General features: G+C 41.2%; 1 pseudogene; it reads left to right on the forward strand.

Moving 5' to 3' along the window:
* The first annotated feature begins 792 nt into the window (after nucleotides 1-792).
* LOC122646008 lies at nucleotides 793-6830 on the forward strand (annotated as a pseudogene).
* Nucleotides 6831-7339: the final 509 nt, after the last annotated feature.

The following is a 7339-nucleotide window of genomic DNA, read 5'->3' on the forward strand; positions in this document are numbered from 1 at the left end:
TTTACTGTTTTTTTAAGAAAACATGACCGATCCATACCGGCGATACGGCCGATTTGGATTGGAATTTGCAGAGAACGATGTCGCTTACTAAAACCCTGCTTTAAACTATGCCGTTAGACCTTTTTTTTTATTGGGGTAATAATAGGAGCTTCGATTTGTAATCGAACAAAGGAAAGAAGCAAATTAAGATTAGATGGTGAGAATGGATGAGTGACAAATGCCTTGAAGCAAATTAGGATTAGAAGGTGGGTTTGGAATTTTTTTTCTTTCCTTTTTTATCCGTTTCCTTTATATTCAATCCCTACTATTAAGATGCCCTTCTCTTTGATGCCCATAGATTAGTTTTTTTTTTTGAAGTTTTTTTTTTTCTTTTAAGATAATAGGAGGTTTGATTTGTACCCCAACAATTAAGGAGCACTTATCGTTGTCTTCACATCCCACTACATCTCAATCTAAGAGATTGTCCAGATCGGCAGTCTATAGTGATAAATGATGGTTGAGGAAATTTTTGAAGTTCAAGTTTATTTTCTTCTTCGGTGGCATGACTAATAACTAGTTATCGGGATTAAGTAAATCTTTTTAAAATAGAAACTAGTGGATGGAAGGTCACTTTTATTCTCTCGTGAGTCGTGATCATATGAGCATGCAGCTTGCTCAGCATGCTGTTCTTACAAGAGAATGTACAAAGAAGACACAGTTTGATAACCTTCCCAAATTCTATAAATAGCAGAGATTTCAAAATCTGAATTCCACATACAGTCGTTACTCGTCATTCCTACAGAAGGCTAAGAAAATATGAAGAAGACAGAAATCCAAAGAAGCAAAACCTCCCATAGCCATGGCGATCGCCATTGCTCCTCTCTCCACCTCCGTTCCTTTCTCTTTCTCTTTCCCTTCATCTTCATCTTCCCTTCTGCTTCAGCAGAAACAGCTCAAGCTCGTTACAAGGATCCAGGACTCCCGATCGAATACCGAATCTCAGATCTCCTTTCTCGGATGACAACTCATGAAAAGATCGGCCAAATGGCCCAAATCGATCGTTCCGTCGCCTCTCCTGACGTTCTTATAAATCATTCCATCGGTTCGTCCCCTGCTTCTTATGTAGTTTTCTAAGTTTTCCTTCTTGTTTGAAGCTTAATTTTCTTGATTTCTTTGAAGATCTAAAGATGAAACAATGACGATGAGGGTTGTTCTGGTTATTAATTTCAGGGAGTGTAGTGAACGGAGTAGTGCCGAACGTTCCTTCTGTTATAGCGCCAAATGCAACCCCTGCTATGTGGGCGGACTTGATCGATGGATTCCAGAAGTCTGCGTTATCGGCAAGGCTTGGGATTCCCATAATATATGGCACTGACGCAGTCCATGGCCATAATAACGCCCTCGGTGCCACTATTTTTCCTCATAACGTCGGCCTTGGAGCTGCAAGGTTTCTCTGACTTCTTGTTTCTCTGCTTGCTTGTGTGAATATTTTGGACTGTGAGAGAGACAGAAGCTTTAGATCAATAAATTATAAATTGCCACCAGATTTTTGGTTAATATTTTCTTGTTTTGTTCTGATGAAGGGATGAGGATTTAATGGTGAGGATCGGAAGTGCCACTGCTTTGGAGGTTCAAGGCACCGGAATGCAGTACACTTTCGCTCCCTGTGTTGCTGTAAGCTCTCTCTCTTTCTCTTTGGAAACTATAAAATCCTAGGAGGGTATATTTATGAACCGAAAGGAGTGAAATTATTCCATTCCTTTGGCTGCAAGCACGGGTAAGAGGAGCACTACTGCAACCAGGGTAGCAACAAATTTTTTTTATCTGTTTGGATTAATTTAATTAAGGGTTACAACTTCTAGAAACCTTCTACCTCCTTTAATTGTCTTTGTAATAAAAAAGCATTGACCAAAGGACTCTTGCACGATTGTGTCAAGACCGTAAAAAAAAATATATGATATTATATGAATTATTTAATGAAGTATGTATATAAAATGATATTTCATAGGATTTATATTCATTGAAAAAAAATATATGTTATCCTAAAAGAAATTTAAAATAAAGGTTTCAAATTCTTAGTTCAATATTTTTGTCAAGATAAGAATTTTCTTTTAATTAATTCTTATTTCAAATGGTTTTTAATTATTCAGATTAAAAAATCATATGCTCTCAATTCTTTTCTCTATACCTTTGTTTTATAAAAACTTGTATAAAAAAAATCTTAGTTCCAAGCGAAGTTACCAGTGGAAAGGCCACTTCAAAGTCCTAACTCACTAATTGGGTTAGAAACCGCAGGGGCAGCTTTTAAATCCCTAGCATAGTTGGAAAACCCAGTTTTCTAACTCAACTCGTCTTTCACAAAAACCTGGTGATTCGGCCTTGTCAAACTCGGTCAAGGCGAGTCCCGTTTTTTAATTTTTTAATACAATAAATATGTATAAATTAGTAAAAACTAAGAAAAATACAGAAAAAAGGGAAAACCAGAAAAAAAAATCAAAGAATTCTGTATCAATGCATTTTGAGTTTATACCATTGAACAAGGTAAAAGAATTGAGGAGTTGAGGGTGGGTTTCTTGCTATTTTAGAATACGGATTTACTATTTTAGTCAACTCAGATTCTAAGTGAATCGGCTTTATTTATTTTTTTATAACGACTAAACACGCCAAGTCTGTCATGACTGGGGAAAAAAATACTGAGCCTTATTTGACAGCGACGATTTATGACCCAGTCTCCCCATCTTTTACCTTGACATAGTCTACACGACTCTTGGCCAGGTTTTCCAAAAATTTGACCGGCGACTCACCCAAGTCAAAACCTGATTTTCAAACTATGATCCCTAGTAGTATAGTATCCGCTATTCCTATACCATTTCGAAGATGGAGTAGGTCTCCTATCCCCCAAAAGTAGCACCTACTATTGGAATAATCAACATCTCTTACCACGGATGTCGTCTCGTTCATCTTTTAACTAATTATTCTCTTTGAAAATGGTTGGGGTTTTGGATGTGTGGAACTGCAGGTGTGTAGGGATCCGCGGTGGGGTCGGTGCTACGAGAGCTACAGCGAGGATACACAGATTGTGAAGAGCATGGCCAAGATCATACTAGGCTTACAGGGCTACCCTCCTCACAATCACACACTCGGTTACCCCTTCGTCGCTTCTGGGTACTTCCTTTTTCTGTTTGAAGTTTATTTCCTTTTTCAACCCTATTGAGGTCGGATCCTCTGCACATACATGCACCTGAAGATCTTGGTTGTGTTTGGTATGCATTCTAGGTCAATTTTGCATTTTCAAACGATAAAAACAACTATTTTTAGTATTCGAGAATGCAAAATCGACCTAGAATGAATTCCAAGAATGCATGCCAAACGCAGCCCTAATGAGTCAATGAGAGGTTTTGTATGTGATGTTTTTGCTTTCAAAGATGCCAATGCAGTATCATAGATTTACTATTTTACCTTCTATTTGTATCGTATCATAGATCCGTATGACATGACATGACCAATCCCATATAGATTCCTAAAACCGTGGTCTCTAGTCATTTATTGAATGGTGGAGATTCTAAATTATGATGGTTGTTATTGAATGAGTCCATTACAGGGGAATGAAAGTTCTGGCTTGTGCAAAACACTACGCCGCCGATGGTGGGACACAAGGAGGGGTCGACGAGCACAACACGGTGACTACATATGACGACATGTATCGCATCCACATGACCCCTTATATTGATGCAATCGCCATGGGGGTGTCGACTATCATGGCTTCTTACTCTAGCTGGAACGGGATCAAGATGCATGCCAACCCTTTCCTCCTCACTCGCATTCTCAAACAAGAGATGTCCTTCCAGGTAGCATAAAATTATTATACAACATCTCTGAATTTACATTTCTACCCTTAACCTGTTCCTGACACTCTAGTGGTCATCACTATGTATGGGCTGCTACATGGGACAGGGTATGGTCATATCAGACTGGGAAGCAATTGACCGGATGACCAACCCACCCGGTTCACACTACAAAGAAAGCCTGAAGGCAGCAATCAACGCTGGAATCGACATGGTCATGATCCCTTACAAATACCAGCAATACATCACATATATGACGGAGCTTGTGTCTTCCGGCGACATTCCGATCAGCAGGATTGATGATGCTGTGAGGCGAATCCTTAGGGTGAAGTTCATTCTTGGGCTTTTCGAACAGCCCATGGCTGACCGGTCTCTCCATCCCATGGTTGGACACAAGGTTAGTCCAACACCCAACTGAATCAACCGATTTCATTGATATGGGTATTTTCATCATTAAAATTGGTATAACTTCTTAACCTTTTGGACCCACAGAAACATAGGGAATTAGCAAGAGAAGCCGTGAGGAAGAGTTTGGTGTTGTTGAAGAATAGAAATGGAGAGAAGAAGATGCTTCCTTTGAGCAAGAATGCCCCAAAGATTCTTGTGGTTGGGTCTCATGCACACAACATCGGCTACCAATGTGGAGGGTGGACTGTTTCATGGAAGGGCGGCTCAGGCAACATCACCGAAGGAACAACAATCTTAGAAGGCATCAAGAGGGCTGTTAGCAAGCAGACCCGGGTCATGTTCCAAGCAAAACCTGACAAGCAATTCGTTAACAATAACCGGGATTCTTCCTATGCAATCGTGGTTGTCGGTGAGCTCCCATATGCGGAAACAGACGGCGATAGTAAAGAGCTCAGGCTTGCACAGGACGGGGAGGAGACAATCAAGACTGTGTGCGAGGAGGTGAAATGTCTGGTTATCATTGTGTCGGGTCGACCCGTTGTGATAGAGCCTTATGTTGACATGATGGAGGCATTGGTGGCTGCTTGGCTTCCAGGGAGTGAAGCTGGAAAAGGGATTGCTGATGTTATATTTGGGGATTATGATTTCCAGGGTAAGCTTCCGAGGACATGGTTCCGGCGGGTCGACCAGCTACCGATGAATTTTGGGGATCCGTATTATGACCCGCTGTACCCGTTTGGGTATGGGCTCCAAATGGGTATGCAATCATACAAAAGAGGCCATGGTGTTTCATCCTCCTCTGCATCATCTTTTTCATCTATTTGATTCGTTATGGTATAGCTTAAAACAAAAAATTTGCAGAAAAAGGGATATATGAGGATCAAGGATATGTTTGTTGTAGCATTTGTATAATTGTTGTTTTGATCAATGAAAATTTATGAAGTACCAAGGATGTCTTTAGTATGCGTTCTTGGAATGTGTTGCGGTGAAATCGAGTGATTTCTACTTGGTTGAGCTATCCTACACAATCAAATAACACAAGAGAAAAGTGTGCCGGCTGAACTCGTTAATACACCGGAAACCTAAGTTAAATCGCAATGAGATAAAGACTCAAATCCAACCAAGAAGAAGTGATAAAGTCCCTTTTACCCGAGGTAGGCATCGCTATTTATAGGATTGAGTTAGTAGATCGGTGTATGATTTTCCTGGTCGGAGATGGTAGGTAGTGTCTCACATAACTATAGATGTCATCTCTAGGGTGTGACACCTGTCGGGTTGGGAGCCACAAGGAAAGTGTGACCTTAACTGCATCGGACTATGGTCAGGTTAACTAACCAAATAGGTTTAAGTGCTCGGTGCCCAAGCTTTAGGGTTTTATCTGAGTGAACTAGGCCAATTCTTGATCTTAGTCTTCGGGTCGACTCGGTAGCTGTTCTTTTGAATGATCTGTTTGGGTTTATGTTCGACATCTGGTTTGGGTGTCTAGTATGGCATAACTTGGTTCACCCAGGACTAGCAGGGTTCAGTCCAGGGCGGGTGGTCGGTTCGACCGTAATCACTTTGTATGGGCTGCTACAAGGGACAGGGTATGGTCATATCAGACTAGGAAGCAATTCACCGGATGACCAACCCACTCGGTTCACACTACAAAGAAAGCCTGAAGGCAGCAATCAACGCTGGAATCGACATGGTCATGATCCCTTACAAATACTAGCAATACTTCACATACATGACGGAGCTTGTGTCGTCCGGTGACATTTCGATCAGCAGGATTGACGATGCTGTGAGGCGAATCCTTAGGGTGAAGTTCATTCTTTGGCTTTTCGAACGGCCAATGGGTGACCAGTCTTTCCATCCCATGGTTGAACACAAGGTTAGTCCAACACCCAACTGAATTAACCGATTTCATTGATATGGGTATTTTTGTCATTAAAATTGGTATAACTTCTTAACCTTTTGGACCCACAGAAACACAGGGAATTGGCAAGAGAAGCCGTGAGGAAGAGTTTGGTGTTGTTGAAGAACGGAAAAAGAGGGAAGAAGATGCTTCATTTGAGCAAGAATGCCCTGAAGATTCTTATGGTTGGGTCTCATGCACACAACATCGGCTACCAATGTGGAGGGTGGACTGTTTCATGGAAGGGCGGCTCAGGCAACATCACCGAAGGAACAACAATCTTAGAAGGCATCAAGAGGACAGTTAGCAAGCAGACCTGGGTCGTGTTCCAAGAAAAACCTGACAAGCAATTCGTTAACAAGAACCGGGATTCTTCCTATGCAATCATTGTTGTCGGCGAGCTCCCATATGCGAAAACAAACAGTGATAGCAAATAGCTCAGGCAAGCACAGGATGGGGAGGAGACAATCAAGACTGTGTGCAAGGAGGTGAAATGTTCGGTTATCGTTGTGTCAGGTTGACCCGTTGTGATAGAGCCTTATGTTGACATGATGGAGGCATTGGTGGCTACTTGGCTTCCAGGGAGTGAAGCTGGAAAAGGGATTGCTGATGTTATATTTGGGGATTATGATTTCCAGGGTAAGCTTCTAAGGACTTGGTTCCGGCGGTCGACCAATTGTCGATGAATTTTGGGGATCCATATTATGACCTGCTGTACCCATTTGGGTATGGGCTCCAGATGGGTATCCAATCATACAAAAGAGGCCATAATGTTTCATCCACCTCCGCATCATCTTTTTCATCTATTTGATTCATTATGGTATAGCTTATAATAAAAAATTTGTAGAAAAAGGGATATATGAGGATCAAGGATATGTTTGTTGTAGCATTTGTATAATTGTTGTTTTGATCAATGAAAATTTATGAAGGCTGTGTTTAGTATACGTTCTTGGAATGTGTTGTGACGAAATCCGAGTTGATTTCTACTTGGCTGAGCTGTCCTGCACAAGCAAATAACACAAGAGAAAAGAGTGCCGGCTTGAACCTGTTAATACACTCCGATACCTAAGTTAGATCTGCAACAGATAAAGACTCAAATCCAAAGAGTAACAAGTGAGAGTGTACCTTTTACCTGAGGTAGGCATCGCTATTTATAGGATTGAGTTAGTAGATCGGTGTATAATTTTCTTGGTCGGAGATGGCAGGTAGT

The sequence above is a fragment of the Telopea speciosissima genome, chromosome 11 (genome assembly GCF_018873765.1).
Source record: "Telopea speciosissima isolate NSW1024214 ecotype Mountain lineage chromosome 11, Tspe_v1, whole genome shotgun sequence".
Classification (NCBI taxonomy): Eukaryota; Viridiplantae; Streptophyta; class Magnoliopsida; order Proteales; family Proteaceae; genus Telopea; species Telopea speciosissima.